At 39.3% G+C, this 21,443-nt stretch overlaps 1 protein-coding gene across 3 annotated transcripts in view; it reads left to right on the top strand.

The window, feature by feature from the left end:
- Positions 1-21,443, top strand: part of GALNT1 (polypeptide N-acetylgalactosaminyltransferase 1) — a 92,548-nt gene that overhangs the window by 11,832 nt on the left and 59,273 nt on the right. Inside the window, exon 2 of one of the 3 annotated variants that reach the window (XM_071736808.1) lies at positions 14,528-14,698. The exons of 1 other annotated variant lie outside the window; for it this stretch is intronic. The gene's annotated coding sequence lies outside the window, so the exon portion shown is untranslated. Of the gene's footprint in view, positions 1-14,522; positions 14,699-21,443 lie in introns of all 3 variants that reach the window. One more of the 3 variants, XM_071736807.1, reaches the window with a different exon arrangement.

The following is a 21,443-nucleotide window of genomic DNA, read 5'->3' as shown; positions in this document are numbered from 1 at the left end:
TGGTATGACTTATGGGTTTGGTAATTAAGAGACATTGTGAAGGTGTATCATGTGGGAAATGGGTGTTTTGGGGTGGAGGAATAAAGGGGAGCTTCTAGCAGCAGCACTAAGGTACTGAAGTTATTGTGAGGGATCAGCCCACAAGTTGTGTTTTCAACAAGGGAGGGTAAACTTGTTCTAGCAGGGGCTACTTGCAGACAGACATTTTCTAAACGTCCACATCCCGTCAGCCATTTTTCAGTCTGCTGATGCCTCTACTGCAGTTGGCCCTTTTAAATTATGAAAAAGTAGACAGCTGCTTCTATAGGGTATTTTTTTAGAAAAGCATGGAGATTAGCTGAACCACTTGGCTTGCGTTAATGAGTAGCTGGTCATATTTCTTTTCTCTGACACAGTTTCTACACTTGCTTATGAATTTTGAAGGCTGAATTTACTGAATGTACTTTTTTTTTTTAATGGCAGTGGTTTGAAATCCACTTTGCAGAGTAGTTATTTTGTTATTTTGTTGTCTTCTGTCCTCTTGAAAAACCAAAGAGCAGTACAGAAGAGCAGCCTTCAGACAAGATGAAGAAATGAATATATTGTTCATACAAGTAAAGTATGTAAGTTGATGTAATTAGGGAGAGGGATAACCTAATTTATTTCCTTCCTGAATGCTGTGAGGAAAAGGAAGGAAAGAAGCTCAATTCACTGTCTTCATGCTAGTATGGTCCACACTAAAATGCAGCTCAGTACCCTTACTGCCTTGGGAAAACCGAGGTTTGTTTCTTAACTGTGGCAGATACTTGTACAGAAAGGTGATATAAGAAAATTAATAAAGCATCTATCTGCTCCAGCTGTCTTAAAATTCAGTTGTTGGATTATTTAGTTATGACCTAGTTTGCTTGGTGAGCATCTGATCTACACTGTAATGTCACAGAAACTATTAGGAAATACTTCTTACACTGCAAATGATACCATAATTTTTTATAATAGTACTATTTAATTTTCCTGAGTGAATGCTTCTAAATAATAAGTGCTTGAGTGCTATTAAGAAGTGAAACACTAATGGCAGCGTGGACGTGTTTTTAACACCATTGTCACCTATACTCCAGCTTTTACCAGAATTGTATGCTTTTTCTACATGTAACACTATAACAACTTTCTTGTCATTAAAAAAAAAAAAAAAAAAGTCAAAAGAGTTGTTTGCTTCAAGCCTTGGAACGAGCGTATCTGAAGAAAAAGCATAGATTGTCTTAAGGTGTATTGTAACTGACTTTTCATTTGTTGGTAGTGGTATCTGAATTATATGTTTATCTTGATTTGCCTAGCAGAGATTGCTCGGTATTTTTCTTTGTTGAAGGCTATTTCAAAAGAAGTAGGATTGCCTCAAAGAGCCAGTGTTTGAGACCAAGAAAAACTGGGATTGGTTGGCATAAACAGTGTTGCCCACCATCTTTTAATGATTAGAAGTAGTTAGGTGTGGGTCAGAACTGGAGGCTTTAGGAGCATCTGAACAGCCTTGAAATGAGAACTTGGGTGCAAGGTCCTGTTGATGACACTAAAGCTGTGATCTCCAGCCTTTGCTGGACAACAGACTGCAATGACACTTCCCTTTTCAACTCTTGATTTGTTGCAGCTACAAACACTGGAGAGTCTCCTAGTCAATATTTGCCTAAAGCCATGCTTTGAGCCTGCAGGTGTAGGCACACATGAATTAGGGCAACAGAAAATTGGTAGGAGAGGGGAACAGAAGAGTTGGCAAGAGAGAATAAAATGTAAATGTCTTGCTCTAAAAGGTAACAAAAAATATTTAAATGGATTAATGATATCTCAGTAATTAATTTGTCAAATAATGAAAGATATAGCTGTATAGCAAGCTAATTAGTCAATGAGTTTGCAGATCCAGAACTATCAAAGTGTTGACTAGAGAGAATCTACTTATTGGCAGGTGGAAGTTTTGACTGGAGTGATTAGCTTCTCTGGCCAGCCTCAGGTAGGAAAAAGTCAGTTTGACCTACTTCCTTCCTGCCTCTCTTGACTCTGACAAGAGTAAGATTTACTCTTAGTTTCCTTTCTGTGATTCCTTGTGCTTTCTGGAAATGCAAAAATAACAACGGAGAAAAAAAAAAAGAAAGAAAAGAAAAGCTTTAAATGCTAAAGACATTTATATAATTGAGGATAAGCTATGATTAGCAGGAAAATATCAGTGGGATCTTTGCAAGAAAAGGGAAGTGTTTATATATCCCAGTAAAATGTAATGTAAGCATACTGTCTGCTTTCAGTTACAGCATAGGTCACACCATTATAGCCCTGGGGTATGTTGGAATAATTGTTGAGGAGGTAGACAAGACAGTGGATCTGTTTAGATAAGATGTGTGGTCTCTTTATCAAAAAATTACATGGTAGTCCAAACCAGACAGACGAGATAGTTGTGTAAGAAGTTAAATTTACATGCCTTCTAAATTCTTGTTTCTTTTACATACGTGTGCTGAAGATAGCACTGAACTTGTAGTTTTTTGCAGCCTTTTCTTCAATATTCATTCTTGATGAGTGAGCAGAATACTGTTGTTATAGTATGGAAAATCTAATTGAATTTTTTTGTATATACATGAGTGTGGAAGGTTGATAAGGCTTTTGCTGGAAGGATCGTATTTAAGTAATCATTGTTATATTTAGAACTTAGTTTCTGAAAATGTGGAATGTTTTTGGTGCATATCTGAGAGCAATGCTGACAAATCAATGGTTTTAGTATACTTGGTCTGTAGAACACTTCAGTGTGCAAAGCAGAGTGTTCTCAGCATTTGAAGGTGTTGAAGCACGAGCTGCTACTTATAAATTGTTTCTTACTAATTTTATATCAAAGTAGTTTGAAGCTAAATGTTCCTGTATCGTATCGGGGAAATCCAGCTAAGGTATTTTGACAAATGAATGGGCTTCTATTCCTCTCAGGGAGATAATTGCAAGCCCCAAGTTTTCAGCTGCAGAGGAGGGTCTTAATAATGCTTCCTCAGCTGGCAATTCTTCTCCAGCTCAATTACTAATGATGAAGTGGATTTGAGTGTTTAAAAAACATAGTGCATTTCCCAAAAAGTTGATACTCTTCAGGTGAGCCAGTGTTAAGAGGTGGTTTACCAAGTGTACGACTTTGAAACAGTTGAGTTGAACGAGTTGGAAGGCTTTGTTTTGGCATGTCTCAAGGTGTGCAAAAGTATTGAGTGTTTCCTGCATGCTTTTCTTAATGTCAAGTGTTTTAAGACAGTATTGTATTTTCAAGAATATTTTCCCCTTTTCTAAATGAGTAAAAATAATTCAGTGTTGATTGAACAAAAGAAGGACATTCATATTTTTCTTGCTTTTCACTTAGCTGCATTTTTAAAAGATGACTTTTTTTCATTTTGGTGCTTTGGAAGTATTCTATGGTATAGCATACCTACTATCAAGAAAAATGTTCAGATTTTGTTCTTCTGAAAGTCACAGTTCTCTCTCTATATCCTGACAGAGAAACACTGAAAATATCTTGCCTGCTTGTTACAGTTTTATCTTTAGTAACTTTGTTTTTACTGGTTGATTAGAAATTTAAATATTCTGAATGTTTTTGTCTTGCTACATTTCATGTACTCTGAGGTGAGCTTCTGTAAGAAAGATTACTGTTTCACCTTTTTTAAAGAATATTTGAACAGGAATTATTGCTCAACCCTGAACCAGGCAGGTGTTTTTGGGAGGCAAGAGTTTATATACCTGTATGTTTTTCCAGTTGCTGAAAATGCTAAATGGCTGAATTTATATCTGAAGAGTTAGTGGAGATTTCTGGTAGTGAAAGTTTCTGAGACCTTGAAGCAGTCTGCTAGGTATTGGATTAATAATCGTTCCCTCATGATGGGATGATGTAATTCACAATGTGCCTGGTCCACAGCAGCTGGTACAGAGGTGTTTAAATTGAGATGGAAAACAGATATAGAATAACTGAAAAAACAAGCAATTAGAGAAAATAGAAGAAATAATTACCATGTAGCGGGCCTGCTAAGATTTAATGTAACAACAAAGGCAAGTCACCAAAAATTAAGATTTAGATTGTTGGTTTCACAAATGCATCAGCCTGCCACTGCTGCTGAAGTCAACAGTCTTTTCCTGGCCATGCTTTCCCTTCCTTAGGCATGTATTGTGAAATAGGCTGAAAAAATGTCTGTATTGCAGTCCATTTCTGTGCTAAATTAGCTCTAACATATACTCCAATGTGGTAATGTCAGAAAGGAGTTGGGGGATAGAAGCAAATGCTTAGGGACTAAGGGGATGTTGTTACGCGTTCCTGGAGCTGCAGTGCTGTTTTTCAGTGTTCCTGATTTTTAGGCGTGATGTGTTTGTAAACTGCATACGTACCTTGCTTCCTGCATACTGAAGGATCCTCTAGGTTTGTATGTGTAAAAAAGAAAGGCACTGAAAACAGCTGACTGCCTCGGCAGGTGGTGAAACCGGGTGTTTCTAGGAAGAAACCTTAAGGTTTGCGGCACGATTTGGGGAACTGTGTGCTGGATTGCTGCATTGCCAAGGGCTGCATTAAGACAGCAGTGCTTTTTTAAGAAAAGCCAATTCATTGGCTTATTGTTGCAGTTTCCTCATCCTTGTTATGACAGTGTTAGTACCTGCTACTGGTTTTGCAGAAAGAGACAAGAAAGCACTTATGATGGATATTACTAACTACATCCATTGTTTTGGAAACTTGATAATGTAATGTTTCCTGTGTTCCTTTGGGCTAAACAAAGATTCCTGAAATAGGGACCATTATCTCACCTGAAGCAAGAAAATATTTGCCTGCCTGTTTCTATTTAGAAGAGGAATAAATTTGTTTTTGTTTGTTTAAAGTGATCTTCCTACTCTTGCAAATGAGAAATGATAGTCATTTATCAGCTCAGCCAAATTTCAGACACTGTTGTAAGCAGCAGAGCTTTGCCTGGAGGCAGATGAAGATATCCAAAACTAGATTTTCTGTGGGAGAGTTAGTATTTGTGTATGGAGACATATGCTCAGTCAAGCAGTTTGTTGTTTTAGAGTATGTATTCTCCTGTTGACACTGACAGACAGTCTTACTGAAATGCTTTAAATCTGGCAGAAGGCAGCAAACCATTCCCCCCTCGCTTCCATTTATTTTTCTCACCACAAAATTTGTGTTTAAAAAGAACCTTAATATTGTCAAGGAACTAAGTCCCCAGGCCAGATATTTTTTCCTAAGGGAGGGTCTTTGTATTACACATGTGCTTTAGGCCAAGTTTTTTCTAAAGGTTTACTTTTATGTGCTGTAATGTTACCGTTCCCTGAGTTAAAAGTTCTCCTAGTAAGCGATGCATTATTTTAGACTTTGGTGTTATGATACACTTGTTCACCTTGTAAACATCTCTCTCTAATACGTCCATTACTTACTAGGGGACTAATGTTGTGATGTGTCGTAATATAGAGCTTCGTAAAAGTTTGTGGACAAGAATATAATTTTCTCATTTTCCTTTTTGACTATGAAGTTCTAATTATACCTGGCAATAGAGTACTCCCCATTTGATTTGTGAGGTTTTTTTATGGTTACATTTGGTTCCTAAGTTAGTAAATATATATAGAGTCATAGAATCATAGAATTGGCTGGGTTGGAAGGGACCTCAGAGATCATCAAGTCCAACCCTTGATCCACTACCGCTGCAGTTACCAGCCCATGGCACTGAGTGCCACATCCAGTCTCTTTTTAAATATCTCCAGGGATGGAGAATCCACCACTTCCCTGGGCAGCCCATTCCAATGCTTGATCACCCTCTCAGTAAAGAAATTCTTTCTAATGTCCAACCTAAACCTCCCCCGGCACAACTTGAGACCGTGCCCTCTTGTCTTGCTGAGAGTTGCCTGGGAAAAGAGACCAACCCCCCCCTGGCTACCCCCTCCTTTCAGGGAGTTGTAGGGAGTGATGAGGTCTCCCCTGAGCCTCCTCTTCTCCAGGCTGAACAGCCCCAGCTCCCTCAGCCTCTCCTCATAGGATCTGTGCTCGAGTCCCTTCACCAGCCTGGTTGCCCTCCTTTGGACCTGCTCCAGGACCTCGATATCCTTCCTGAACTGAGGGGCCCAGAACTGGACACAGGACTCAAGCTGTGGCCTCGCCAGGGCTGAGTATGGTCTTTTCTGGCCCCCTATACAGCCATAAATTATTTGGTTTTAGAGCAAAACTCAGATATTTCTTTTTTTTTTTTTTTTTTTTTTTTTGCAATGAGGCTACAGAGCTGAATAGACAGTAGAGTGTCCCTTTTGCCAGAGTGCTGGAAGAAATTATATCTCACTGTCTAAATAGACATAATTAGATGAGTAGAGCAGTGGTTTTACTTTGGGGTCTTTTTACCACTTAGCACTTTGTTTACTGTCTTCATGAGCATCTTATACGATTGAGATCCTTTGTAAATGTTGGAAAGTATTATGTAAATTTAACATTTACATTTCCAAATTAACAAGTTGATTTATTTCAAGAACTGCCCCTTGTGAATGGCAAGTCTTAGGATCTTGCCTAGATATGTCCCTCCCCCACTTTGTTCACTAAAAAATTTGCTATAGTGCACACTACAGTACCCTCTATGTGGGATCTGCACAAAAACTAACCCATTGGATAGAAGCAGAAGAATTATGTAGTTCCCTTTTTCTATGTATAGGACAGAGCTGTTGTATTTTTTTATCTCATAGTTGCCTGCTGCCACTTGCAAACTGGTTTCTTTGCCTTCAGAAGACTGAGGTTGTGATCTTTTAAGCAGCATTATTTGAATGTCCATCATTTTTCATCTCTCTAAAAACATGGGAAATATTTGTAGTTATCTCACTCTCTTTTAGTACCATTAAGCATTCTCAGTGGAAATGGGGAAACTGGATGTGACTGTAACGGGTACATTTTTGTTTTTTCCTAAACTCTGTTCTTGCACAACCTCTCCATGTAAGCTTTTCTGCTTTCTGGTGTTTGAGGGTTTTTTGCTTCAGATTGGAAAAGGAGAGGTTACATATTACTCGACTGGGTATTTTACCTGGGAATATAGCAGACAGCTTTCCTGAAACTCAAAGTTTATGAGAGCAGAAGTGATTTGTTTTAATGTAGTTATGTATTTAAGTATTTTATATTCATAATTTAACAGGACTTTTTTCCTCAGTAGGTTTGGCTACTTTTATTCTTTTCTCATGAGTCAGGGAAGACTCATGAAAAAGTTAAACAGAAAGCGCTGTCTTTCTCAGTTGAAAGGATTCTATGTATGATTGTCAGTGTTAATGTCACACAAAATTCTTCCAGCAAAGAACAATACTTTGAAAGTGGAAATTGAGCCATATTTGTAACTACTACATGAAGAAAACCACTTTGCATTCATACCCCTATGCATGTGCATGCATGCACATATCTATAGGTGTAGCTGGGGTTAATGCCAGTTGGCATCCTGGAGGGAGTTGATGATTCTGAGTTGTTGCTGATGCCTGGTTTAAGGCTGTTGCCATAATAGCATTTTTTGAGGAAGATGAGTAGTTGAGCTGTTACAGCAAGTGATAATTATCTGCTGTCTCCTGAGCCTCATGTGACTTCTGGTGGAGTGTCATCAATGAGGTCCAAAGTCAGTGCTTTGTGTACAGGAAATGCGTTGTCTCTCATGTCAGGAGTCTGTATCTGCTCTAGGTCTCATTGAGATCTCACAAGTAGAGGGAGAGAAGACAAGACTGGAGTTTAAAACTACTGAGGAATAGTATAGGAAGGTGGAGATTTTGAGAGGGTGGTCCAGCTTTGCCTTTAACCTTTCAGTAGTCCAGTGCAATAGAAGCATTACTGAAAAACTAAAATTCCCACTCTTTGTAGACAAAACCAACATAAAACTTGTAGATGACTCTAAGTCTTATTTTCTTGACTTCTGGTGTTCCTTCATAGTGAATGCTTTGTCAACTGGAGGAGCTGAGAGGTGTCTAATGCATTTGGCACTGTGGCTCATATCCTCCATACAAACCATGCTGGCTGCTTTGCATCGTGAAAAAATGAGGGAAGGGATTCCTGGTGGCTGAAGCGAAGGTGCAGAAAGGTGTCTGCCAGCTGGCAGGAGTCATCCTACAGTTCTTTGTTGATAGTCCCACTGAAGGCAAGCATACCTGGACCATTGATGCTCCATGCTCATACTTAAGGCTGATGAACATTAATGCTGTAAAAATAAACTGATTTTTCTGATTGCTTTACTAATGTTTTTAAGTCGTGATGGTTAAGAAAGACTTCCATCATCTTTACAGACCTATAGTGTTGCTTCTGATTTGCAAATTATTTGTTTTTGTCATCTTTCTGGAGAGCAGTTGTAATGTTGTGAAAGATAGCTTTTATCTGTGCAATTCTGTGTAGGTACTGTTTGAATTATGAAAAAGATATTTCTTACAGTCCAAAGAGATTTATTGATGATGCTGAATATGATAGTTGACACTTTACTGTTGAGAGTAGTAGCTTGTCTTGAATTTTTTTGTTTGTGGTTTTTTTGTGCTTTCCAGAGATTTAGTACTCTCAAGCAGACTTAAAGCCTTGGGTGGGGGGAGTATTTTACAGTTAACTTTTAAAAATAATATTTACTTTAACAAAACTGAGTTCAGTCATTCTTGGTCCCTTTCATACTCTGCTTTGTGTTGCTTTGAGTCCATGTACCCATAAGAAAGAAGGTGGCAGGATGCTCGAGAGCTGTGTTGTTTGCATGGCTGTACTTAGTGGAATCAGTGCTTGATTGGTGAACAAACTACTGATGAAGGCCAAGCAAAGTAAGGGCATACGCTTTAGATGTCAGCTATATAAAAATAACTGTTACCCTGATGATTTTTTTATTAAGTTTTGGGGAGGTAGTATGATAGCAGTGTATATTTTACATCTGTTAAAACATACCTGTGTTTATGGTTTTGCTGATTGTGTAGTATAAATTATGCCTATGAATCTTATTTTTTTCTGACAAATTGCATGCAGGAAGTAATATTTGGATTATCTCCATTAGGAAAGATTTTTTTTTTTCCCCCAAAATATTTCCCTTGCTGTCTTTCTGTATAAGATAAAACCATGGAGAATTATGGAATGCTTTTGCTGTATGCGCTGGTGTTTTGGTGTGTCAATGGTCACTTCTTTGAGACAAACAGATGTGGTTTACTCTGTGTTACAAATCTCTTTTCTTTGGAGTATCATGTCAGGATAATAATCTTCTTTCCTTTTCATGATTTCCTGTTCACTCTTTCTCTGACGTTTTTGACCATGTGAAGGGTTATACCATGGGACCGAGCTGGTAGAAAAACACAGTGATGATGAAATAGAGTTGGTCACATGCATTATGGCAGCTGTATTAATTTTTTTTGGGGGGGGAAGGAGATGTGTCACTGAATAAAAAGAAATTGTACCCACTGCATAATGCATGATTGAAAATTCGTACAGTCAGTCTGCAGGAAGAGATGAAACTGGTAAGTGGGATAAAGAGTGAGAATTAGGAATATATATTTCATTGGGCATAAGTAGCTCTGTGTGATTGTTGCCATTATTAGCAATAGGTGTGTCAGAAGGAAGTTCTCTGAATAATAGGAATGCAAATATTGAGGCTGTTCAGACACAGAGTTGAATATGAGAATTATATTTTGCACTCAACAAACATTCTGGCTGTGAATCTGGTCGGCACCTCAGAGCAGTGGACTAAAATGTGCTTAGGTTTGAATGAAGGGTTGGAGTATTGGATTCTCCTGAAAAGTCAGTTTTCAAAAAAGCCTTTCATTGCTGGATGCCATTTACAAAAGCTAAGGATAGCCACTGTGCAGAGAGTGTGGTGAATGTGTTGATGGTTGTAATGGAGTATAAAACAGGACAGTAAAAATTACTGGCAGGGAAGATCTCTGCCTAAAATCATCCTTGTCTAACTTTAATTATGTGAAATACTTTGAGTTGATGTGAAAACTTCAGTTTTAACTGAAGCTGGCTGCATTCAGAGTTCCAAAATCTCAGCTCCCAATTTGAAGTCTGTAGGTTATTTGTGTGCACAGTTTAAAACCAAAGACTTCAGCAAGGCCTTTGACACCGTCTCCCACAGCATTCTCCTGGAAAAGCTGTCAGCCCACAGCTTGGACAGGGGCACCCTGTGCTGGGTTAGGAACTGGCTGGAGGGCCAGGCCCAGAGAGTGGTGCTGAACGGTGCTGATCCAGTTGGCGGCCGCTCACCTGTGGTGTCCCCCAGGGATCAGTGTTGGGCCCAGTTCTATTTAATATCTTTTTTGATGATTTAGATGAGGGGATTGAGTCCATCATCAGCAAATTTGCAGATGACACTAAGCTGGGGGGAAGTGTGGATCAGCTGGAAGGCAGGAGGGCTCTGCAGAGGGACCTGGACAGACTGGAGAGTTGGGCTGATTCCAACGGGATGAGGTTCAACAAGGCCAAGTGCCGGGTCCTGCACTTTGGCCACAACAACCCCATGGGGAGCTCCAGGCTGGGCACAGAGTGGCTGAGAGCAGCCAGGCAGAAAGGGACCTGGGAGTCTGGAGTGACAGGAAGCTGAACATGAGCCAGCAGTGTGCCCAGGTAGCCAAGAAGGCCAATGGCATCCTGGCCTGTATCAGGAACAGCGTGGCCAGCAGGTCCAAGGAAGGGATTCTGCCCCTGTACTCAGCCCTGGCGAGGCCACAGCTTGAGTCCTGTGTCCAGTTCTGGGCCCCTCAGTTCAGGAAGGAGATTGAGGTCCTGGAGCAGGTCCAAAGGAGGGCAACCAGGCTGGTGAAGGGACTCGAGCACAGATCCTATGAGGAGAGGCTGAGGAAGCTGGGGCTGTTCAGCCTGGAGAAGAGGAGGCTCAGGGGAGACCTCATCACTCTCTACAACTCCCTGAAAGGAGGTTGGAGCCAGGGGGGGGTTGGTCTCTTCTCCCAGGCAACCCTCAGCAAGACAAGAGGGCACGGTCTCAAGTTGTGCCGGGGGAGGTTTAGGTTGGACATTAAAAAGAAATTCTTTACAGAGAGGGTGGTCAGACATTGGAATGGGCTAATCAAGGAAGTAGTGGATTCTCCGTCCCTGGAGGCTTTTAAAAAGAGACTGGATGTGGCACTCAGTGCCATGGTCTGGTAACTGCAGTGGTAGTGAATCAAGGGTTGGACTTGATGATCTCTGAGGTCCCTTCCAACCCAGCCGATGATTCTATGATTCTATGAAAGTAGTTTTCACTTTAAATTACGTAGCAGTGTAATGTGGTATGGAGCACTGAAGGTCCATTCCTACTAGTATCCTTCACCTAATTTACTCATAACTGCTTTTGCAGCAGATGGTTTTGTGTTTTTGTTCACCTCCATATTCTGTTACTGGTGTCCAGGTCTCATAACCCACATGCCTGTCTGTATCAGCACTGTGTATAGGTTGTTACTTTTTTCTGAGTTACTTAGGATTTACATCAAGAAAATAAAAGTGCACAGTGGATTTTCTTCCCCTTGGTTTCTTTTGTCTGCTTCTGGTTAAAATGGCTTTTGTTTAGAGTCAGGACCACAAGAAAATCATCAGCCAGTTCTGTGCACACTGTGCCTTTTATTTTTGCTCTAGACAGGATGTAATGGAAAATCCAGTTAGAATAGAAACATACTGAAGAGATTTAATTACAGGTAAGACAATCCTCTCTTTGAACATGCAGTGTAGGGAGGTAAATTTGGAAGCCTTATTGTGAAGATGAGAAACACAAAATCAAGCCAATCTAACTTCCTCTACAACAGGAAGCTTGTGGACTGGAGAAAGCCACATGTGATATTCTTGCAGAGCAAGCTAAGGAAACATGGCCTAGATAAAAGAAAAACAACTATTTTAGGCTGTGTAGAAAATCTTTAGATTAGCAGTAGTTGGAGTGACATTTTTCAGTAGTTCACTTTCATCAAGGGGAAGCATACTGTATGGGATTTTGTGTGGTTGTTTCAGCTTACTGTTCTTCACAAACTGCTGAATGGAGTGGCATATGCTTATGAAATCTGAAGGCAAGAGGTGTTTGTGAATAAATGCAGGTACACAAAGCAAGGATGGCAATTCAGAAGAATCTTGAATGTTGAAAGAATAGGATGTGATTTAGAAGAATAAATGAAATGATTTATATTTAGGAAAAATAATATAAAAGATGGAGAAAAACTATCCAAGTTGTTTCTGCCACCCCATTTCCCTTCCTTATGTAGGGTGATCCTTGGGTTATCAAATGAGATTTAGTAATCCAGCTTTATCCAGAAAGGTGTATATATGTATTGGCATGAATAAATGATGATATAATTTGGAGGACATATGGGATTGAAACTTCTGCTCTGTTCTGTATGGTAAGGTTAAGGTACTGTGTCAGTTTTGGCAATTGTACTGAAAGAAAGATACAGGCACAGTTAATTTGCCTTAGGAGGGTAATGGTAATGCCTGGTGATTTAGAAAAGATGGTACATACCCAAAGAATGATTGACTTGGCATTTTTGTAACCTCAAGAAAAGATCAAGGGAAATTAAAAGCTTTTAAGTGTGTGGAAGTTCACTAGAAAAAAGTGACCATCTGTCCTTGCTAGACATGCCTTGCTTACTAATGGCAGTATGGACTGTTCTGTGTCCTGCTGTTATTGTTTGCTTTCTGTGAGTTTTATGGAGGCTTTTTCTGTCTAGTGTCTGGACAGCATTGAACAAAGATCATCTTAGGATCTTTTGAAATAAAAACGCAAATGAGCAAAATCACTGAAATATGGATCTTCACCTCTTTAGACAGATGTATAGATAAATACTTCAGTTAAAACTCTTGGGCAGACAGAAGAAAACTTGCTCCCAGATTTACCAGCTTGCTTAGCCAGCTCCTTTCCCTATCTGTAAAAATTAATTGTGTTTTCCACTTCTGTAAGGCACTTGAGTTTTACTGAAGAAAAGGGATAGTAAAAAAGCTAATTTAACCTACACAATACTCAGAGTTTTGTGTACTACATGTTGCAGTTCAATGTATAGAGATCAGAGAAGTCCGTGTGTGTTTAACCTTCTTGCTGGCTGTGACTAACTTGCTTTGATAAAGGCAGTTGGGTCTCTTTAGAGTCATGTCATGATCTCTTAATATCTAACACTTCCAGAAATGTAACAGTCTTGATGTATATTAGGTGTCCTGCTTGGTATGTCTTGGAACATTTTGTGAATCTATTTTTTGTCCCTTTGAAATGTCACTTTTTTTTCCCCCCCCCCCCCCAGATTTGGTAAAAAATGGTATTATTAGCCAGAACTTAACTAATTCTTTTAAAATCCAGTCTATAAGCTACTAATATGGATTAAAGAACTTCCTATACTATTAGTATGCTTTATCAGTATTTTGGTAATCTATCCTCATATGCAGAAAAAAATTAGGAGTAAAGGCATTTTGCCTTTCTTCTTTGATATGCAAAAAACAGGGAACTGCCAAGTCTTACTCTTATTTCACCAGCCTCAGTACTGAAGTAATAATTTGTTTCAGAATAAGCAGTTGATAAACATCTTGCCTGTCACTGCCAATCTTAGCTTTCCTTACCATGTATTTTCCCCATGCTGTTATGTTATCGTAGTGTCAGCATCTTATTTTTTTTCTCCCTTTGACATAATTTTTCATCTGGACAGGCAATACATAAAGCTAATATTTTTAGCAGGTAGAGCAGTACACTTGAATAGCTTAGTAGGCTCATAAATAATATGGAAAATACAACAGAAGCTCATAATACAAGGAAAATATTACTTAACTGTAGGCAAGTTACAATTGCATTAAAAATTGAAAAAAAAAACCTGCTTTTTTGTCTATTAAGATTGTTTGCTCTTCAGCTGCCTAGAATTTTCTTCAGACATTGCTGTATGAACTGGGTAAAGAGATTTGAAAGAATTCATTCAGTATTGCTAAAATGATAACCCTTAGGCTCAGGGATTGTTTTTCAGGTATCACTTTTTTTTTTTAGGAGTGAAAAAGCATTACTTCTTAATTTCCAGGTCTGTTTTAGTTTAACACTTGTTTTTTACAAAAGCTGTCGTTATAAATGCTAATGTTTAACTTGTGGGCGAGATGAAAAAGTGTTAAAAACCCCGACATCTATCAGATAGAATAGGTATGGGAATACTTAGTCCAAAAGGATGATCATCTGGGAGCTTCTCATGTGAATGTGTGCCATTGAGGAGGCTGTTTTCTAGCCTTATCTAGAACAATCCACAGGTTGTTGTGCTAAGTGTTGATGATTGGACAGAGAGCGACATACATAGAACTCAAAAATAGATGACTGCTTATTTGGGAGGACAGGCAGTCCTCCTACTTAAATCATATCATCTGAAAGGCTAACACATTTTAATGACTCGTTCCACCTCTCCACTCTACCCTGCATATGTTGTTTTCCCCACAGTCTCAGTTCGCTGCCTTTTTTTAGAAGCAGCCCTTTGGCTTCTCCCTTGCACAGGATTTTGGATTCCCAAATCTTAAATGATGGAAAACTTCCTCCACCCCCCTCTTCCACTTATACCTCAAGCTCAGCCACAGTTGAGTGAAGAACTTAATTCAATTTCTGTTCTTCTAGGACAGCCTTCAGACCTCGTGGATGGAAGACTTCTTTTGCTTCTATGTCCACGTCAGGATGGCCTAGGCCATTCCATTGCTCTACGGTTCCTACCACAGGTGCTCTGCAGCACTGCGTCGGGGATTTTGTCGCCAGTGCTGGTGGACCATCCAGATGGCTGTAAACCTGAGGAAGAGGTCAGTACAACACATGAACCTGGAATTTCTGAGCTCTATAAACAGGTCTGTCTGCTTTGGATCTATCTCAGAGCAGGGGAGCACTTGGAGTAGCATGCTGCTACCTGGTCATTGTGTGTTCCATATTTTTCTGTTCCTTCAGGCTTCTGGTGTACCACGTCAGTTGTCTGCAGCTGTTAAGTAGGTGTCCATAAGAATCTCTTTTGATACTAGCACAACACTAATTTATGTTACATTGGTTGTTTCTGGGTATTGGAAATGACAATATCCAAGTGAGTAAAGGACCCCATTTTTAGTTCTCTTAAACTTGCCTTTACTCTCTGAGAGGTTATCATGCTGAAAAGAGTGATCTAAATCCATTAGCTTAAGTTTAGATCAGTTGTTCATCCAGCTGAACTGAGAAAGTCTGGTTTTTATTTTCTATGTTTCTACAGTAAATACACTTCTCTTAAAGCATCCTTGTCAGACAAGAGATGACTATTAAGCTACCACTGTGTAGCCACTGGTTGCCCAGTGAGGTGTGTAATGACTAAGTTCTTGTCAATCCGTCTCTCTGTGTGCATCTCCCATTTGCTATTGGTTTTTTTTAAACCTGAGTGAAAGAAGATGGAGAACTCAAGTTTAACAGAACAGATGGGCAGAGATTGGGGAGGACAAGTCGGTTTCCTTTGGCAGTGGGATTAACCAGTTGTATTTAGTGTGTTGTCTTCCACTTAATATCCTTGGTATTGACCTTTTGTGCTTATTTTTCACCTTGGATTTTTTTTTTTTTCTTTCTTATGAACCTCTTTGCACCTTCCATAAGGTTAATTTTCAGAGACTGAGTTCTGAAGAAGTCATTTGGGCTGACTCTAAAGTTCAGGTTCAGTGGGGTAAAAAGGGAAAAGCTTATTTCAGGTCTAAGTGGATCCTTTTCTAGTCGCCTTCAAAAGATTTGTCTCTATCTGGCATGTACTCTTCGTCATCAGTTTAGGGGAGAGGGAATAATACACCCAAAATTACTAATACTGTTGAATAATAGGAGAGACTACTCAGAGTTTTGAAAATAGACTAAAATAAAAAAGGCAGAACAACTTTTTAAAATTTATTTTTGGGCTTATTGCTTATGGCCTCTCAAGCTGTAGCTCCACTGATGTTTTTTCCACTGTAGCCCAGCCATGTCTTCTGTGGTTGTTGACTCTAGTGGTGAGTGTAATGAGGTAGCAGATTAGAGAGCAAATAACTGCTGTTGGAGGGATACCTGACTGGTCTTCATTCTTTGGTCTGGGTCTGTGCTGGGAGAAAGATCACAGAATCATAGAATGGTAGGGCTTGGAAAGCACCTCTGGAGATAAGTCTAACCCCCTTGCCAAAGAAGGGTCACCTAGGGCAGGTCATGCACAAACATGTCCAGATGGGTCTTAAGTCTCTAGAGAAGGAGACTTCACAACCTCTCTGGGCAGCCTGTTCCAGTGTTCCATCACCCTTATAGTGAAGTTTTTCCTCATGTTGAGGTGGAATTTCCTGTGTTCCAGTTTGTGTCCATTGGCTCTTGTCCTGTCACAGAGCACCACTGAAAAGAGACTGGCCCCTTCTTCTTGGCACCCGTCCTTCAGTTATTTATAAAACATTAGATCGTGTGTTGGACACTCTCTAGTATATCCATGTCCCTCTTGCACTGGGGAGCCCAGAACTGGACACAAAACTCCTTCAACTGCTGGAACACTCTTCTTAATGCATCCCAAGATACCACTGGCCTTCTTGGCCACAAGGGCACGTTGCTGTCCCATGGGTAGTGCACCAGGACTCTAAGGTCCTTCTCCATGGAGTTGCTTTCCAGCAAGTCACCCCCTAATCTGCACTGGTGCATGGTGTTATTCCTCTGCAGGTACAGGACTCTGCACTTGTTCTTGCTGAACCTCATTAGGTTCCCCTTTGCCCAGCTCTTCAGTCTGCCCAGATCTTGCTGAATGGCTGCACAGCCTTTTGGAGCATCAGCCAATGCTCCCAGTTTTGTATCATCAGTAAACTTGCTGAGGATAAAAAAATCCAGGTCATTGATGAGGATGTTAAACAAGACTGGACCCAGTACTGACCCCTGGGGAACACCACTAGTTGCAGGTCTCCAACTGGACTCTGCATCATTGAACTTGACTCTCTGAGTTAGATTGAGAACTGGTTAAACAATGTATCTCACAGTCCACTCTTTTTAACCCATACTTTCTAAGCTTGCCCACAGCAATGTTCTGGGAAACAGTGGCAAAAGCCTTTCTAAAGTCAAGGTAGACAACATCCAATGCTCTGCTTGCATCCACCCATTCAGTCACACCATCACAGAAGACTATCAGATTAGCCAAACATAATTTCCCATGGGTAAATCCATGCTGGCTGCTCTTGATTAACTTCTTTTCTTCCATGTGCTTAGAGATGACCTCCAGAATGAGCTGGTCCATCACCTTTTCAGGGATGGGGGTGAGTTTGTAGTTTCCTAGATCTTCCTTCTTGAAGATTGGAGTCACATTGTCTTTCTTCCAGTCCTCAGGCACCTCTCCTGTTTTCAATGATCTTTTGACAATGATGCAGGACTGGTAGAACAGCAATACCAAACAGCTCTCTAAGCACTCGTGGGTGCATCCTGTAAGGCCCATGGACTTGTGTCTGTTCAGTTTACCCAAATGGTCTCTAACCCAATCCTCATTGACCAGTGAGGAGTCTTCCTTCCTCCAGGATTTCTCTTACTGCCAGGCTCTGGGATTCCCCAGGATTAGTCTTAGCAGTAAAGACTGAAGCAAAGAAGGAAACCAGTAACTTCCTTCTCTGCATCCTCTGTTACTAGGGCTTCCACCTCATTCAGCAGTGGGCCTACACTTTCCCTATTCTTCCTTTTACCACTGATGTATTTGAAGGAGCCCTTGTTTGCTTTTACATCCTTTGCTATATTTAATTCTAAGAGGACTTTGGTCTTCCCTGTTGCTTTCCTACATATCCGGACAGTGTTCCTAGGATTCTCCCAAGTGACTAGTCCCTTTTTCCACATACTTTCTTTCTTCTACGTGGCTTTTTTTTTTTAGCAGCTCCTTGCTCATTCATGCAGGTCTCCTTCTTCCTCTACTTGATTTTTTTACTCAATGGAATGTGCCTATTTTGCCCCCTACCTTCTAAAGTCTTAGCCCACCAGGTTCTTTCAAGTAGGTCTTTGAAGAGGACAAAGTTAGCCCTCCTGAAGCCCAGGGCTGCAGTCCTATTTATTGCCCTGCTTCTTCCTTGTGGGATACTAAACTCTATCATGTCATGATCATTGGCACCAAGGCTGCCCCCAACCTTCACGTACCCAACCAGACCTTCTTTGTTCATTAATACAAGGTCCATTTGGTCTTCTACCACCTGCATCAGGGAGTTATCAATACAGTTCAAGAACCTTCTGGACTGAGTATGCCTATGTGTTTGGCCTTCCCAAAAAACATCAGGGTGATTGCAGTCACCCAGGAGCACTAGGGCGTGCAATCTTGAGGCTCCTTCCTGCTGTCTTTAGAAGCCTCATTGACATCTTCTCTCTGGTTTGGTGGTCTGTGGCTGAAAACCCACCCTTGTTCTTGGTTATTTTTCAGTTGGATCAGTTCCCTGATTTAGTTTATTCATTGCTGGTTAAAATTTTTCTGGCAAAGCAGAAGGCTGGCATGTTGGAATGAGAGAGAAGATGGTAGCAACTATTTACACAGTAGTCTGTTGGTGTATCATTAACCATGTAGTATAACTTTTCAGGTGTATCTGCTTTCTTGTGTTATAAGGATTGTAGTATCTTCAGAGAAGTTGAAAATCTTTCAGACAAGTTACTGAAAAGCAATTTTAAATTAGTGGAGCACAGAATTTTAAAAAGGGCTTTTAAAAGTGTTTGATTTTGTTTAATTTTTTATCAGTGATTGGATTACCCAAATGCTGTGGTTTCCAATTAATATATAATTGGATTTACAAATGGATTTACATTATATTATGTATAATATAACTGGATTTACAAAGCAGTTCCATCATATCCCATTTTTTAATGTTTTTTGACACATTAACCTTTTTATGGTGACCTGTATCTGTCTTGGCTTCCAGTCAGGTATGAATTTTGAGCTGTAAAAAAAACTTAGGTTGCTGCCAGGTTTCTACTTCAAAAATGATGTGTGCAATTAAATATGTTAGCTGTTTTTTTACGAAGCACCTGACAACTTCTGGAAAAAAATTGGTGAAGTAATAAGCATGGGAGTGTTCAAAGAAACTTAAGTAATTTAGTGATGTCTATTACATCTCTGCCATACCTAATGTTCAGCTGATTGTTTTCTTTATGCATCTATGCAGAAAATTGTTAGCAACTATGTAGAAAATTGTTAGCATCAATCTTACAGGTAAATGGGAGATTAAAGTGAACTTTTAAAAGAAATAATCTTTCTGCCTTAAATTACCTATCACACCCTTCAGATTTCTCTGGACTGCTGCACAGTGCAATAAATAACAAATTCTAAATTTTATTTACTTTTTTCCCTTGCTGAAGTAGTGCCTGTATGGCACTATGGCTATTTGGCTATTTCATTTAAATTTGCCAAACCTTTTTCATATTAGGATGGAATTTCACAAGATATGATGGATGGAAAACCCTTTTTGGAATTGGCTTTAAGTTAGTCTTGAAGTTTGACATGTGGGTGAATCTACCATTGTATATATAGCATATATATATAGCAATCATATATATATATATAGCAATATTGAAAAAGCATTTACTACAGAATGCTCAAAAAGTAGCATTTTCTTGTGAAAACAATTTTGAATACTTCCCATTGTTTAATTGAAAACTAATTTTTTTCCATTTTACTAATTTTTGTTTTTCTAGCACTTCCTTTTACAAAGGAGATCAAAAGCCAGTACATTTGTTTTTTAAAAAAACAAAGCAGGATTGCAATTTTCTACAGAAGTTAACTTATTGTTTGCATGCTACGGCTTTTGATCAAATGTGTACTTCAAAGTAATTTTAATTTTTTTTTTTTTAATTGAAGTTGAAAATTGGGAAGAATTCTCAGTAATTCTATTTAACCTTTGGAAACCCAGCCTGGGATTCCCTGCACAAATGCTGTGGTTACAGTGACTTGACAGGACTACCCAAAAGCTGCTTTAAATTTATATCCACTTAAATTTATATATAGACTTTTTTTTCTTTTCTTGTTTGAATTTCCTCTCATTAATAATGGTGTGCTTTCTATAATGGTGTGTCCAGAGTGCAGAAGAAAGTTCATTCTGAAAAACCTATAAAACTAAGATGTTCTTTTTCACATTTGGCTGTACTTATGTACTGCAAGCTGCTCTTGATCTCTGTTTATACTTTGCATTTTGAAGCTTCAGCAAACCAAGTTTCACTAGTGGATTATTATTATTATTTGGGTTTTTAATTGTTTTGAAGTACAACTCTAGCGAATATGAAGAGGATTACAATATTTACTGTAGTGTGTTAGAGATGAGGCTGAGAAAATTCTTCAATGTAGCCAGCATTCAGATTCTTTGGAAATACTGGCAAATGAAGTCTTGTTTCTAAATATCTTTTCATAAGGTTATCTAATATATCTCGTTTAGAACAAGGGGGAGAGCACAATGCTGTTTACAATGAAACTGATAGACTGCATTTCCTGTCCTTTTTAGTCTTTCTGTTCTTTTTTTTTTTTTTTTCCTATAGAGTCTTTGTATTCTGCAGTTAAAGGTAATTTTATGTTGCTGGCTGACCATGTGTTGTCTCTTTAGTTTGCCATCAGATTTCTGCAAATCTTTCGTGACTATTCAGGTGGGCTTTTTGTTAGTCTACCAATCTAGGTTTTTTGCACATTTATGTATGTTAGGGTTTAATTTATTTTTATTAGCACTTAGCATATGACCTGGGTGAGTCAAATAAATTCTTTTCTCTCCACTTAATGGAATATGGAAGCTTTGCCTGCTGGTAACTTAGAATAAGCCAGGCATATATCCGTGCTCTGTTATCTGTGCTCTGCTATCCATGCTCTGTATAATGCTTAGGGCTATCATTTTTATATATATATATATATATATATATATATGTTTATATATATATTTATTTATATTTATATATATATATGAAGTTGTCTACTTTTATAGTTACACAAAGACACATTTGGTGGGGTGAATACTGTGTGCATAAGGTTTTTTGAATCATGTGGTCAGCTGTATATTCCTTAGACAGGGCGGGGTCTTTACTTCTCCTCCTTCTTTTTCATGATGTTAAGCACTCTTGATTCCAGCAGCAACAGATCACTTTTTTATTCTGTCTTTACTTTACCTGTTATCTTCATTTTTGTTTGTATAGTAGCAATCCAGGAGATGTGAATGTAAGAGCAGTGGGGCAAGGAGAATACATCTGCTTGCATGGCACAGAACTGGTCAGAGCTGCTCCCTGCCTGAGCATTGAGGATGCTTGCTTGAATATCAGAAGGGGAGAGATGCAGTGAAGAGGGAAAGTAGACTGTTTTTATGAGAACATCCCACAGTGTGAAACTAGTGTTTGTGCCAGTTCACAATTCAGGACAGCACTGGAGCTTCTGTAAATTCTCTTGTGTTGTCAGGCATGGTAGGTGCTTCAGCATATAGACCTCTGCAGCTCACCTGAAGCCTGAATTCTAGAGTTTAAGCTCTAGTTCTGTGGAAATATCAGTGATGAAGACCAAGATGCCATAGGAACAAAGAAAGTATCCACATCTCTAGTCCTGAAGAACCATTGCTATAGCCA

This window comes from Heliangelus exortis, chromosome 2 (genome assembly GCF_036169615.1).
Source record: "Heliangelus exortis chromosome 2, bHelExo1.hap1, whole genome shotgun sequence".
NCBI classification, from domain to species: Eukaryota; Metazoa; Chordata; class Aves; order Apodiformes; family Trochilidae; genus Heliangelus; species Heliangelus exortis.
This window is presented reverse-complemented; position numbering and strand designations above follow the sequence as displayed.